Here is a 14,259-nt window from a genome sequence, read left to right as displayed (position 1 = left end):
AGATCAAAATAATTTTATTGATTTTTTTAAAAAGGAGTTTGGACCACGGGTATTAGTAAACTAGCACAAGAAAAAATTCGGAAATTTCATTAGTACTACCAAAAACCAAGGACATAGTCCTCCGTCCCCCAAAATGTCTACAGAAGGTAGTCTTTAAGTGGACACACAAAGGAAGTCAGGAAAAAATGGAGGGTATGGGGACAGAGCACTTCAGGCATAACAGATGAGAAATGCAAGGGTTCAGAAAGGGAAGATGGAGTGTACTGCAAGTACACCACTGTGCCTGGCTGGATCCTAGGGTACATGGAAGGGAATAAGGAAAGGAAAGAAGGGGTCAGGTTATGAAGTTATGAGTTTTAAATGCAAGACAGAGGATGTTATATTTCATTCTAGAGGTAACACATATTCACTGGAGCTCAATGATTGTACACTTCAGAAAAACCACTTTGGCAACAGAGTAAAGGAATGGATTGTAGTTTGAGACTTGAAGCTGGGAGGCCAATTAGAAGACTTTTGCGGAAGTACCAGTGAGAGTGAAAAGGGCTATAACTTTGGGTATGAAGTTGTTTAAGTGAAGGGAAACGGATCTCTATCAGAGACACTGTGAAGGTACAGATGACAAGATTAGGAAATAGATTGGATATGTAAGGTGATAGTGATGATTTGAGGAAGACATTGAGGTTTCCAGCATTCATGACTCGGAGGATGGCAATATCCTCCCCAGGACAGATAATAATAATAATGATAATAAAATGAAATGAAATAATAAAGTAAAATGAAATCCTGGAGTCAAGAAAGAAAAACAATTCTTTGAAGTAAGTGCTATTAATTATGCCCATTTTATAGTTGAGGAAACTGGGGTCCAGAGAGCTTTAGACTTTCCTCAGACTTGCCCAGAGTCACACACCTAGTAAATATTTTATTTGAATTCAGGTTTTCTTGACTCCAGGTTCCTGGCTCGATATACTATGTACCCAACTGCTTCTAATAGAAAAGTTGGGTAGGGTTTCAGGGAAATGCTGAGGAGTTCTGTTTGGGGTATAAGGATTATAAGATGCCTTTGGGACATTCATTTCAAGATGTTCAAGAGGCAGCTGAAGATACATGACTTTAGCTTAACAGAGAATAGGGCTGGATATGTAGATCTGGGAACGATCTACCTGGAGAAGGAATTTGGAACTGCGGCAGTTGATGACCTCACCAAACGAGGAGTTATGGAGAGAAAAACGAGAAGATTAACAAAAGAGGCTTTGGGCTCATACACCTAATTAGTGGGCCTGGCATAGATGAAGATGGAGGAAAGGACTTGATCTGGCTCTATTGACTAACCTTCCTTCTCAAATATTCATTTTTTCTTCTCTGGGTTAATCTACAGTGTCAAGTGCTACAGCTGAGGATTGAGTAAAGGACATTAGATTTGTAAATTCAGAAATCCTTGACAACTTTGAAAAAGTATTTTCAGTAGAATGCCAAAGCGAGAAGCTAGGCAATGAAGAACTTATAAGGCATAATATGAAAATTCCTTTCACATGAATCTTTAGTAGCCAAGGAAACATATTAACCCGCCCCATCCAACCCCAAGGTGTGGCTAGGTGGTGAAATGAAAAGAATACAATTCTGGTCAAATTCAGAAATCCACCGTGTGTATCTGAGGCTAGATTTGAGCTCAGACAGATGATATTTTTTTCTGACTCTAAGTCCGACGCCTTACCCACCACTTCACCTAGCTTGGTCATGCCTGGTCACCTGTAAATTCAGGCTATTAGACAAGATGATCTCTAAGACTCCTTTCAACTCTGAGAGTCTAGCAATGAACGAAGCTGAGAAGACCTTGAGTTTCAGAGACTCGAAGACTGTTGAAAACTCACTGTCTCTCTTGGAGCAGTACAGGGAGCAATGCCTAGTGATTTGGCCGAGTCAGACTGGTGCCTCCAGCCCAGCTCTTACCTGCAAAGGTCTTCAATGGCTTCTTACAGGAGACTCTGGGAGTCTTAACAGTGGGATTTCTGAGTGGGGGAGATGGTGAAACTTCTCCTGGGGTGCTCTTCTCAAGTCAAACTAGAAGGTCAGCTCTAATAGCACTAGAGAGTTAACGTTTAAGGATTTCCAGGAGCGAAAGGGTGAGTGTGGGCTGGCACACTAAGCTGCATCTTACCAACCCATAGGATCATAGTTAGAGCTGTGACCTTGGAGGTCATGGGGCCCAACTCCTTCATTTTGTAGATGGGGAAACTGGGGCTGAGAGAGACGTTCAGTGACATGCCCATGGTACACAGATAGCAGCTGTCAAAAGTGAAGATTTAACTGATGTTTTCTTGACTCCAGGATTTCATCTATTGCTCCAGCTAGGTTAAAATTAAAAATCGTTCGCAAAACTGTCGCTAGCAGAGGATGGTTTCGATCCATCGACCTCTGGGTTATGGGCCCAGCACGCTTCCGCTGCGCCACTCTGCTCTCGGTACGTACTCCTTGGCAGTTGACCTCAAGAAAGTTTTATTGTCTCCTTTTCGTACTATCCTGGGATTTTTCTTGTCTTTTGATTCACGGTTAGGTTTAGGTTAACATTGAACACAACTCACTACTCTACGCTGAGCGCACCCTAGTCTCTGAAACCAGGACCCTCAAGTCAAACTTCACTCTAACTGTGCCTACTGCTCTCACGACCCCTGTGCCACTTACAATACAACTGTGCTACCGTCTACAGAAATCAAACACTTTCCACAGAAAAGTCCTTCTGCTCTGGTCTTCACCTCCCCACCCCCACCCCCACCTCCCCACCCCGGTCAATCTGTTTCAGAACCGCGGACACTTTCCCCTTAAGGGCTTTAGGAAGATCGCATAACTCCTAAGAAGGAGGGGACATAGCAAAAGAATACACTTTCTCTCTGCTTCTTTACGGACATCAGGTTCCCATGTGAAACACTGAATATAAACTCAGTTTGGTTTTTTCGACTTCTCCATCGGATTCACAGAATTTCCCCTTCTTTTTCTTTCATTCTCTTCCTTCCTTCTTTCCTTTTTTGTTCTTTGCCTCGAAATTTCTTTTTTCCCCCTCCTCTTGCTTTTTTTTTTAAACAAATCCTTTTGTTATAAAGGATAGCTCTGTGGAAGGGAAAGTGAGACAAATGGAGGAGAAAACCTAGGGATGTAAAGTCAAAAGATAACCATAGAATAAGGAGGAGAAAGAAAATGCTTAGATCCATGCTTAGAATGCCCCTACTTTGGACCAAATTGCTTTCGTTAGATGTGCTTTTTATATCCTTTCAGAGTGACCCTACTTGGGCAGAACTTTCTCTTTCCTCATTTATACGAAGTAATGACCTCCAAGATTCATTTCACCTGTGACATTCTCGGAATATTTGTTCAGCTTGAATCAGAATCTAAAGCGTGGATGCGCGAACTTAAAAAACAACAACAACCATATTCTGAGGGAAACATTTCAATTTAATTAGTTTCCTTGGCAGTAACATTTATTTTATTTTATTCATTTAAAAACATTACTCTGAAAAAGTGTCCCTAGGCTTCACCAGTGTCATAGGCTTAGCCAAAGGTGGCTAAGGCTCGAGGGCGGCCACACACAGAAACACACACACGATGAGCGCACCAGTTCAAGGTGTCTTCGTGATAAGATCGGGAGAAAGGTTGTTCCCACCCAGGGAAGAAAGAGTGTTTTAGCTTTATTCTTTTCTCCGGCCACTATCTTTAAGCATTTCATTTGGCAAAACTTCCCGACTCTCCCTTCATCGTCTCGTTTCCTTTCAAACAGGGGCCCTACATACACACCCCGCGTTTCCCTTGGACTTCTATCTTCATTACAAGGAATAGAAGAGCTCGAATGAGTCCAATCCGAAGGTATGGAAGAGAAATGTTTAAGTCATCGTCACATCAGTCCCTCAGACTTTTCTCGGGCTCCTACTGTTAACGGAAGGCGCTGTGTTCGGAGGTGGGCGATCTGAGGACGAGGAAAGAACGGTCCCTGCCTGCAAGTTAGCGTCGTTCTTCCTGTGGGGAGAATAGACGCTGGGAGCCAAAGACATCTGTGAGGCTCACGTCGGAGAAAGATGGAGATTCGGGAAAGACGAAATGAGGAAAGTGCATTTAAGGCTGGAAGCCCGGAGGAGGGAGCACTGTCGACTTCCAGGATTTGGGTGAGTTTGCCTGGTGGGCAGCGTGCCATAGAGAAGGGGGAAATGATGCTGGAAAGGAAAGCTCCAGACGCCAGGCTGAGGAATTTTCACCTTGCCCTGGGGGCAGGTGTCTTCCCTTTAAGTCAGGACAGCTGGGGAGCCCAATTGTAGCTGTAGTACTTAGCAAAGGAGACATAGCTATAAATGGTGTGCGACATGCCCACCTCCTTCACTTCAGCTTATTGTTTAGTTCCTCCTCTTGGCCTAGCTCAGGGCCTGGCACAGAGTGGGCAGGTGTTTAATAAACTTTTGTTGAAGGGAATGGAATGAAAAAGAGCCCAGCGAATAAACAGATGGCGATATGAATGTATGCTCTCCGTCAGACTGTAAGCTCCTAGAGGACAGGGGCCGAGACACTTTCGTCCCAGCATCCTCCGCAGAATAGTCTCTTATTAAGTGCTTAGTGACAGAGCGGATAAAGAGATGGATGGGCAAATTGCACAGGTGGAAGAACTGCGTCTTTTTTTTTTTTTTTGCAGTGGAAGTCCTTAAAAGGGAAAGAGGGACGTTACCGCCACGACCTCGTGGCGCAACGGTAGCGCGTCTGACTCCAGATCAGAAGGTTGCGTGTTCAAATCACGTCGGGGTCAGCCTTCTCCTTTCCTTGCTTTTCTCCACACAGTCTATACCAATCTGGAAAAGGGAACAAAGAAAAGGAGGGGAAACAGACACACGCACACGCACACGCACACGCACACACACACGTGGAGCATTGTGGGGCCGAGGCCTGTCTATTTAGCAAGAAAAAAATGTCTCCTTCCCACGGTTGGACAACCGCGTCACGCCGACTGGCCGCCGCCCTGACAACAGTCCACTACAAAGGAACGAACTTTACACTCGCGAGTCAACAACCGGCCCCCGTTTTGTTTCTTGGACACCGCCATCCTGAGCCAGGCCTCGTAAGTCCGAAGCTTCTCTAGGGACACGTTGAACAGGCTGGGAGACACGGCCACTCTACTCTGAAGGCACCTTGGACAGAATGACGCACGACTCTGCTTATACCAAGTGTGAGTTGATGCCACAAGATTGTTCTTGGCCTTACCGATGGAAACAACTAGCAGACATCAAAAGACAACGCTCAGATTTTACTGGGATGGCTCACTCCGGATTCTCCACCTGTGAGGAAGACACACCGCAGTGGGAAGAGGCACAAAGAGGATGCGAGAGACTATCAGCAGAAAGGGATGGAAGAGCAAGCTCGTGGCAAGTGCGCGGCTCTAATTTACTCACGCTCTGTTTTCAACGTTTTTCTCTCCTGACTTTGTACGCTCCACACAGCAAGCCAGAGCGATTCGCCTTGGAAAGACCTAGGTAAGTAAGAAGCATTGCCTTGCTTTGAGGGGTAGGGGTAAGGGTAAGGGTAAGGTAAAGGCTTAGAGGAGAGAGAAAGGTCCCAGAAAGTTGGGAATGCCCGGGAGGGACTGCCCGACTCGGGCGAAAAAACGGAGCCGTGGAACCCGTCTAGGTCCTGGAGCAGAAAGTTCGCAGGTTTTCATTTCGAAGAGACAGCGACAGGTTCCAGGCACCGGCTTCTTTTTCTTGTACCCTGAATCCCCTCATCCTCCTCCAGACTCCTGGGCCGAATGGACCTGAAACCCTAAAACTCGGAGATCGAGGAGACAGCGTAAGGCCCCCGAAAGGCAACTGCTTCGCGTTTGCTAGGGAAGCGAGGGACCCGAAGTCTTTCGATTTGTAGGTTGGGCACGTGTTCTGCAGCCAACGGCCTGACCCTGTGCGCCTCACAGAACCTTTGCTAGTTGAAAAAAGTGCCTTGTTGAACGACCCACCCACGCGCCCACCGACTGACCTCCCCGGTCGTCTGAAAAGATTCATTGCAGGGCTTTCCTTCTCTCCTATTTGTTTCTTTTCCCAATGCCTGTAATTCTCGTCTGCACATTAGGGAAATAAATCAATCCATTCTTTCATGAGTTTGACAATCATCTACTAAAGTAGTTACCGTGTCGAGGAAGACCCTAGGCTCCCTGGTGGGTGGAGGAAGATCCAACAAGTCATCCTGTCCAGCCTCCCGGGAGCTTACTGGAGGATCTCGCCTTGTAGCCCTAGGTTGTTGGAGCGAACCTTCACAGTCTACTCAAAGCAAGAGAGAGCGCCGTCCTCAAAATGGCACAGGAAGAGAAGACTACCAATGCATTTGAAGCCCCTAATGCAAGCAGCGAATCAGTCCTAGGACGTTTGTTTGAGTCGCCTTCCATTGGGCTGGAGTTGGCAGCTCTGTGGAAAAGACAGCGCAAGCCCGTAGTCGGTAGGATTCGAACCTACGCGGGGAAACCCCAATGGATTTCTAGTCCATCGCCTTAACCACTCGGCCACGACTACCTGGCTTCCCAGCCCTCCTCCACCTGTACTAGACCGGCCCCAAACACCTCACCATCCCGGAGCCAGCCTGCTCAGCCTCTCTTCTCTCTCCAGACCAACCCAGGGGTTACTTCTGCACAGTCCCGACAACTGCCACTCCCACACTCCACCCCCACAGCCAGCCTTTCCCCCAGTGCGGGCACCGGCACCTCGAGGAGACTCCAGGGCGCGACAACCAAGGCTCTCGAACAACCAGTTTCCACTCTGGGATTAGCTGAGACCGAGCGCCCAGCCATTCATCCACCTATCATCACTTCGTGCGTTATGCATTTGGGGAGATTCCCACCCTGCCTTGTGTTACCTGAGACCTCCTGAGACCAAATGGGAGGGAGGAAGACAACGCGAACCACAGGAGCAACTCCCTTCGCCTCTCCGGGTCTCAGTTTACTTACCTAGCTCTAAAATGGGGACGGCAGGGACCTGATCTAAATGACGGGATCCCAGAGGTCTCTTCAGGCTTTTCTAACATTCTAGCCTTTCACACACGGGTGACCACCGGGCTCTGGGAGTTGAGCCAAGAGTGGAGAGCGGTGGTGGCTAGAATACCGTGGGAAGGAAGAGCGGGGTCGGGGGAAGGGTTTTAAGTGGGGGGGTGGTGGTGGTGCAGAGGTCTCGGGCTAATCTTGAACGGGGGAATAATAGATTTTGAACCAAGCATTTCCGGGTGGACCAAACAGCACAGGCCGAGACTTGAAGACAAGGGGACCGCCACGGCGCGGTCCGGAAACAGTGAAGCGAACGATCTAGCTGGAGCGAAGGGACATCCAGTTGGGGAGGCAGTGCACGTGGGCAGCGAATGCACTGTATCCAAACCGCCAACCACACAGGCGGCTTCCTGTTTGTCGTTTATGTTTGTGCCCATGATTTGCGTGGCACAAGGGTGGTTGGGCTGGGAGGAGAGAGTGGAAGGTACGGAGGACTGGGTGCTGGGGGAAGGGGATGCCTCTGGGTCTCTGAACTCGTATGGCGTCCGGAATCATCCCGGGGACCGTCTGACACTGAAGAGGAGGCAGAGCCAGGTTTTTTCCATCGACCCCTCTGGCTGGAGATTTTGCGCTCAGAACGGCAGGAGGCGGGGCAGGTCGTGGAGGGATGGCAGTTGGAAATTTTGGAGCATAACCTGAGATAGAAAAAGCACGGTCTACTCAAGCTGGAGCACCTCCTATGAACCGCAGAGATCATAAAGGCAGCTTTAGTTACAGTTACCAACCACACCAAGCAAGGGATGGTGATGGCCCAAGAAGCTCCTTCTAGAGCTCCAGGACTAGCCCAGATTAGAAGGAGGAATTTAAAAGCCATGCACCTCGTAAGAGGGACCGACGAGGATGGGATTCGAACCCACGCGTGCAGAGCACAATGGATTAGCAGTCCATCGCCTTAACCACTCGGCCACCTCGTCTCGCTCTGTCCCTGTCTCCACACTGATACACAGGTAACAGCCGCAGCTGCGCACAACCGCGCCTTAGTGGCTCCCAGGTCTTTTCAGATTCCTGTGTTTTCAGTGCTGTACAGCTGCTATGTTGGAAGACACTGCCAAGCTCTCAGTAACAGCCTTCCCCATTCTCTGGCACTGCAAAGGGAAACAGTCCTAAGGGACAAGATGATCACAATGCCGAGTCAGCATTCTTAGGCCGATGGTTGATTGACGTGGGGGTGCCTGGAGGGGCTGTGGTCCACTCGTTGGGGGCGAAGAGGGGGCAGGGAACAAGGGATAAAAGGCAATCCAACGGGGGAACGGAAGGAAGGAGGGGAGAGAGGGAAGGAGAAGGAAAGGAAGGAAAAAATAAAGCAAAGAAGGAGGAAAGAAGGAAAGGAGGGAGGGAGGAGGAAAGGAATTAAAATACAAAGCAGAGCTAGAGGAAGGAAGGAAAAAATAAACAAAGAACAACGAGGAGGAAGAAAGGAAGGAAGGGAAGGAGGGAGGGAGGAAAAAAGAAAGCAAGGAAGAGCGAGAGGGAAGAAGGAAGGTAGGAAGGAAGGGAGAGAGCCGGGGGAACGGGGGAGGAAAGGAAGGAAAAAATAAGGCCAAGGAGGAGGGAAAGTAGGAAGGGAGAGAAGGAGAGAGGAGGAAAGGAATTAAAATACAAAGCAAAGAAGAATCAGAGGAAGGAAGGAAAAAATAAACAAAGAAGAACGAGGAGGAAAAAAGGAAGGAAGGAAGGAAGGAAGGGAAGGATAGAGGAAGGAAAAAAGAAATCAAGGAAGAGGGAGAGGAAGGGAGGAAGGAAGAAAGGAAGGGAGAGAGCCAGGAAGGGAGGGGGGAGGAAAGGAAGGAAAAAACATAGCAAAGAAGAACGAGAGGAAAGAAGGAAAGAATGAGGGAAGAAAAAAGAAAGCTAAGAAGAACGAGAGGAAGGAAGGAAAGAACGAGGGAAGAAAGGAAGGGAAGGAAGGAGGAAGGAAAAAAGAAGGCAAGGAAGAGCGAGAGGCAGAGAGGAGGAAAGGAAGGAAAAAAAGCAAGGAAGAGTGATGGAAAGGAGGAAAGGAAGGAAGGTAAAGAGGGAAGGAAGGAAAAAATAAAGCAGGGAAGAGAGGGAGAGAGGGCAGAAGGGAGGGAGGGAGGGAGGAAATGAAGCAGGGAGGAAGGAGGAAAGAAAAAAGCTAAGAAGAATGACAGGAAGGAAGGAAAGGAAGGGGAAAAAAGCAAAGAGGAAGGAGGGAAAGGAAGGAAAGAAGGAGGAAAGGAAAGGAAGGGAAGGAGGGAGGGAAAGAAGGAAGAGGCACAGGGAGGGAAGAGGAAAGGAAGAAAAAATGCAAAGAAGAACGAGAGGGAGTGAATGAAGAAAGGAAGAGAAAGAGGGAGAAAAGAAAAAAGTAAAGCAGGGAAGAGAAGGAGAGAGGGATGAAGGAAGGGAGGGAGGGAGAGAATGAAGCATGGAGGGAGGAGGAAAGAAAAAAAGCTAAGAAGAACGACAGGAAGGAAGGGAGAGAAGAGGAAAGGAAGGAAAAAACAAAGCAAAGAAGAAGGAGGGAAAGGAAGGAAGGGAAGGAGGAAAGGAAGGAAGGGAAGGAGGGAGGGAGGAAGGAAGGAAGGAAGGAAGGAAGGAAGGAAGGAAGGAAGGAAGGAAGGAAGGAAGGAAGGAAGGAAGAGAGGCAGGGAGGGAAGAGGAAAGGAAGAAAAACTGCAAAGAAGAACGAGAGGAAGGAAGGAATGAAGAACGGAAGAAAAGAGAAAGCAAGGAAGAGCTAGAGGGAGGAAGGACAAAAAGAAAGAAGGAAGAAAGGAAGCAAGAGGATTACTTGTGGTTCACCTTTGTGTTATCATCAAATACCAGGCACTAAGTCTCAGTCACAGACGCCAAAAGATTTTACTTGTTGAAACCACAGCGATCAGTCCGATTTGCTCTGAGCACTGCTCCAATTCCACGCGGCACAGCTTTACATTTTTATAATTTTATAGGGGAAAAGGGTCAAGCAACAGGAGGAGAGGATGTCATCCACCACATTTTGGATTTCTCTGTTTCATTGTCAAACTGCCGCGTCCCTGCTTTACTTTCTAAAACGATTTGCCTCATCACAGGCTTCCTTGTCATTTCACGAGGGCGTCTTTGAGGTCTCCGTCCTAATGGCTAAGGTTGCTCCAAAACGGAGTCAGTCTTGTTCTTTCTCTCCATTATCTGTATTTTCTCCATTCCTGCTATTTCCACTTCTGAGGTCATGGCTTCTGTGGATGGATCCCTTGCTTGGATTTTATCTCCTGTTAATTACGGGACCTGCCAACGACTCTTCTACCTAAGTTCCAGTGCTCTCTTCGGCATCCAGATGATGTACAAGAAGCAGGATTTTCTACTCTGTCCACTTCAAAAAATTTCATTTCAAATCTGACTATCAAGACCCAAGGCACACAGATCAATAGCTATAGGAGACCTACTCTAAGTCTTCTCTTCTCGAGGTTAAGCCTTTCCCCATCCTTCAACTGACCCAACTGTAGCGTGGTTGTGGGTCCCCTCGCTAGCCTCATTGCCTCCTCAGCACACCCTCTGGTCTCTTCTCAAATGTGACACCGAGATGAGACACAAAGCTCCAGACGGGAAGTGACCAGGACAGAGCACAGCCCTAGGATCTCCTCTCTGGCCCAGAACACTCACTAGACTCCAATTAATGCAGACAGAGGTGACAGGGTGATGTGTTGAAATGAACCCAGGACGTGGAGCGTTGCAATCAGGCCTCTGACGTTTTGTAATTGTGTGAACTCGTGCCAGTCACTACAGGATGTCCCGAAAAAAGGCTTTGTGGAAAAAAGTATTGAGGCGAGGGCGTTTGGTTGGGGTGGGGAAGGGAGGAAGGAGAGAGGGAAGGAGGGAGGGAGAGAGGAAGGAAGGAAGGAAGGAAGGAAGGAAGGAAGAAGGAAGGAAGGAAGAGGAAGAAAGGAAGGAAGGAAGGAAGGAAGGGAAGAAGGGAAGAAGGGAAGGGTCGAGCTATCTATCTATCCTCAGGTACACAAAAAGAAAGAGGTGCTGACCCTGCGGATTGATTTAAAATTTTCAAGATCACCAGCAAAAGTTTGCTGCGCACCAAGGTTCCACCGAGATTTGAACTCGGATCGCTGGATTCAGAGTCCAGAGTGCTAACCATTACACCATGGAACCGGTGCATGCAGGTGTTTCCTCCCGAGTTTTATCCGACGCTGCCCAAATCCACCATTTCCATTGGTTATTCCCTCATTTGCACCTCTTCTTTCTACCCAACAACTTTCCAAATCCAAAGTCAGGCGCAGCCTGCGCGCCTAAGCAATGAGCCTCTCCTCTCTTAGTCTGTCCCTGATTGATAAATCTTATAAGGAAAGATCTTCCATGCTCCGCTGTATGACTCTCAACATTGGGTTATAAGCCAGGGTGTGGCTATCTATGTTGACCCGAGAATTTAGCCAGTTGTCAGGAAAAGATGTGCTCTGGGAACCTGGCCAGTTCATCAGAACATATCAAGTTAATTAATAGTCGAAGATGTTTTGCTTGCTCTAGGAACTTGGCCAGTTGGTGGACCAAGTGAAAATATCTACTAGAATTATGGACCCCTCTGGCACGGGGCCTTCTTTGTTAGAGGCCCTGTTTAAATCCTAATCGGGAAAGCCATCTTTGGATTCTCACCCATGGAGAGGACGCTCTGCCTGGGACTTTCCCAATCGGGACCCTGAAAGCTGTACCCCGGGAATCCCCAGCTTGGACTTCAGGTGTTGGTGCTTCCCTGAATTGGTGAGTTTTTCTTATACTATTGCCATCCTTTGTATTCCTAGCCTGACTACAGTCGCGTTGCTAACTGCATGTTGCTGTAAATCTACCTTTTCTATACTTACATTATAATCTTAATTAAAGCTACCTTCATTTCTCTCTCTAGGAGTGTGTCTTAGTGTAGGAGCGAATCGGAACCACATTTTTTCTTCCTTAATCACACAGTCCCCTTCCTAGAGTCGGCCCAACAGCTTTTCCTTCTCAAACAACCCACACAGAATAAAATCGTCCTCCTGGTCCTCTTCTGACAGATAGATGCCTACATGAACCGAGCCCGTCTCCCGCCCCCCACACACATCTTCTTGCAATCCCCTTTCCTCCTTCTCTCCTCCTGCACCCCTTACCGTTTCTCACTTTCTCCTCCCCCCCACCCCCGACCTCTACTCCCCAACTCGCCTCCCTCTATTGAAGGAAAACCTGGGTTTTCCTGAAAATAAGTGAAAAGCAGCGAGAGGGGAAAATCTTTCGAGGAAGAGTCCACACACGCTACCCGCTCTGATCCCTATGCACAAATGCCATTGTGTTAATTGTTTTGTTGGGAGACAAGACAGACGTACTGGCGGGCGTGACTGACAGACGGGACAGGAAGGCAGGCAGGCAGGCAGGCAGAGGGCTGGACAGACACAAGTAATTGCCATTTATGCAGCGCCTTAAGATTTGCAAAGAGCTTTACCTTTAAGCTACCTCATTTGATCCTCACTACAACCTTATACTTCCCTCTAACAGATGGAGCGTCATCTGGGACCGGTTCCATGGGGAAAGAGACTTTAGGTCTCTTCTCCTTTTACTTCACTCCTTCACTCCACTCCTCAACCCTACTCCACAGGCTGTATTTTGGGAGAGAGGACCGAAAAGGAAGGTCCCACCGAGATTTGAACTCGGATCGCTGGATTCAGAGTCCAGAGTGCTAACCATTACACCATGGAACCGATGTAGAAACGTCATCCTCCCTAGTTTTATCAGACGGTCTCTAAATCCACCATTTCCACCGGTTATTCACTCGTTTGCACTTCTTCTTTCTCCCCAACAGCTTTCCAAATCCAAAGTCAGGCATAGCCTGAGCGCCTAAGCAATGAGCCTCTCCTCTCTTAGTCCGTCCCCCTTCCTAGAGTCGGCCCAACAGCTTTTCCTTCTCAAAACAACCCGCACAGAATAAAATCATCCACCTGGCCCTCTTCTGACAAACGGATGCGTGCGTGAACCTAGCCCCTCTCGCCCTTCCCCCCAGCTTCTTGCAGCCCCCCTTTCCTCCCCCTCTCCTCCTGCCCCTCACCCTTTTTCCTTTCCCTTCCCCACTCCCCCTGTCCCCTACGGAACTCGTCTTCCTCGGCTGAAGGAAAACCCAGGTTTCCTGAAGATAAATGAAAAGCAGCAGGAGAGGAAAGATCTTTCGAGGAAGAGTCCACACAGTTATTTGGTCGTTGTTGGCAGACAGTACAGACTGACCTGCCGTCGGACTGATTGATAGGCAGGCAGGCGGCCGGCCGGACACACGTAGTTAGCAATTATGTAATGCCTTTGGGTTTGCAAAGAGCTTTACCTTTAAGCTACCTCATTTGATCCTCACTACAACCTTATTGTCCCCCTCCAGCAGATGGAGAGTAATGGGTCATCTTGGACAAGTTTGGTGGGGAAAGAGACTTTTTAGGTCCCTTCTCCTTCACTTTAGGCTCGCACAACTCCTCAATCCTACTCTGCAGGGTGTGTTTGGGAGAGAAGACCCAAAATGAGGTCCCACCGAGATTTGAACTCAGATCGCTGGATTCAAAGTCCAGAGTGCTAACCATTACACCATGGGACCCTTCCCGCACACGACGGCAATAATGACACTCTTTGTTGGACAGATTTGCTCTTCCTGAGGTTAGTTTCACCTGTCTTTCTAGAGTTCTGAACTGTGGACCTATCAGTGGCAATGACATTCCCAGTATTGTCACTGAATGGAAGCTCATCCACATCACTTTGCTGGCACAACGCTTTCAACGTAGTTCGGAAGGTTCTAGAGAATAGTCTACCATCTAATCAATCAACAATCTCCTACTATGTGCTAGGCACTTTGCTAAAAACTGAGGAAAGAAGGACGAGAAAAAGACAGCCTCTGCTCTCAAAGAGCTCAAGCGGCCAGGTTGTGAAGAATGCCCAATAGAGGATTCTATATTTGATACGGAAGGCGATCGAGAGCCCCGGAGTGGATCGAAGAGGAAATGGTGGTTACCTGGTCAGATCTACCCTTTAGGAAGAATGATTTGCCTGGTAAGTGGGAGATGGACTGAAGTAGGCTTACACTTATGGCTGGAAGATCGACCAACAGGTTAAAATGGTCCAGGTGTGAAGCGAAGAGGACCTGTACTCGGGTGGTGGTAGAGGTAGAGGAAAGAAGGGCAAGTGTAAAGGAGAGATATAAGGAAGATGAACTCGACAGATCTTGACAACATTGAATATGGGCTTGGGGACAGGGTGAGGAGTCGAAC

The 14,259-nt window shown here is 48.1% G+C and overlaps 7 non-coding genes across 7 annotated transcripts; 1 reads left to right on the top strand and 6 right to left on the bottom strand.

Moving 5' to 3' along the window:
* Window positions 1-2,382: 2,382 nt before the first annotated feature.
* On the bottom strand, window positions 2,383-2,454 carry TRNAM-CAU (transfer RNA methionine (anticodon CAU)). The gene has a single exon. It is a non-coding gene; the product is annotated as a tRNA-Met (tRNA).
* Window positions 2,455-4,705: 2,251 nt separating this feature from the next.
* Window positions 4,706-4,777, top strand: TRNAW-CCA (transfer RNA tryptophan (anticodon CCA)). The gene has a single exon. It is a non-coding gene; the product is annotated as a tRNA-Trp (tRNA).
* Window positions 4,778-6,442: 1,665 nt separating this feature from the next.
* TRNAS-AGA (transfer RNA serine (anticodon AGA)) lies at window positions 6,443-6,524 on the bottom strand. The gene has a single exon. It is a non-coding gene; the product is annotated as a tRNA-Ser (tRNA).
* A 1,356-nt stretch (window positions 6,525-7,880) lies between these two features.
* On the bottom strand, window positions 7,881-7,962 carry TRNAS-GCU (transfer RNA serine (anticodon GCU)). Its single transcript has one exon. It is a non-coding gene; the product is annotated as a tRNA-Ser (tRNA).
* A 3,118-nt stretch (window positions 7,963-11,080) lies between these two features.
* TRNAQ-CUG (transfer RNA glutamine (anticodon CUG)) lies at window positions 11,081-11,152 on the bottom strand. The gene has a single exon. It is a non-coding gene; the product is annotated as a tRNA-Gln (tRNA).
* Window positions 11,153-12,648: 1,496 nt separating this feature from the next.
* TRNAQ-CUG (transfer RNA glutamine (anticodon CUG)) lies at window positions 12,649-12,720 on the bottom strand. Its single transcript has one exon. It is a non-coding gene; the product is annotated as a tRNA-Gln (tRNA).
* An 800-nt stretch (window positions 12,721-13,520) lies between these two features.
* TRNAQ-UUG (transfer RNA glutamine (anticodon UUG)) lies at window positions 13,521-13,592 on the bottom strand. The gene has a single exon. It is a non-coding gene; the product is annotated as a tRNA-Gln (tRNA).
* Between the last annotated feature and the right edge of the window lie 667 nt (window positions 13,593-14,259).

Source organism: Phascolarctos cinereus, unplaced genomic scaffold (assembly GCF_003287225.1).
Source record: "Phascolarctos cinereus isolate Bilbo 61053 unplaced genomic scaffold, phaCin_HiC Scaffold_5;HRSCAF=322, whole genome shotgun sequence".
NCBI lineage: Eukaryota > Metazoa > Chordata > Mammalia > Diprotodontia > Phascolarctidae > Phascolarctos > Phascolarctos cinereus.
This window is presented reverse-complemented; position numbering and strand designations above follow the sequence as displayed.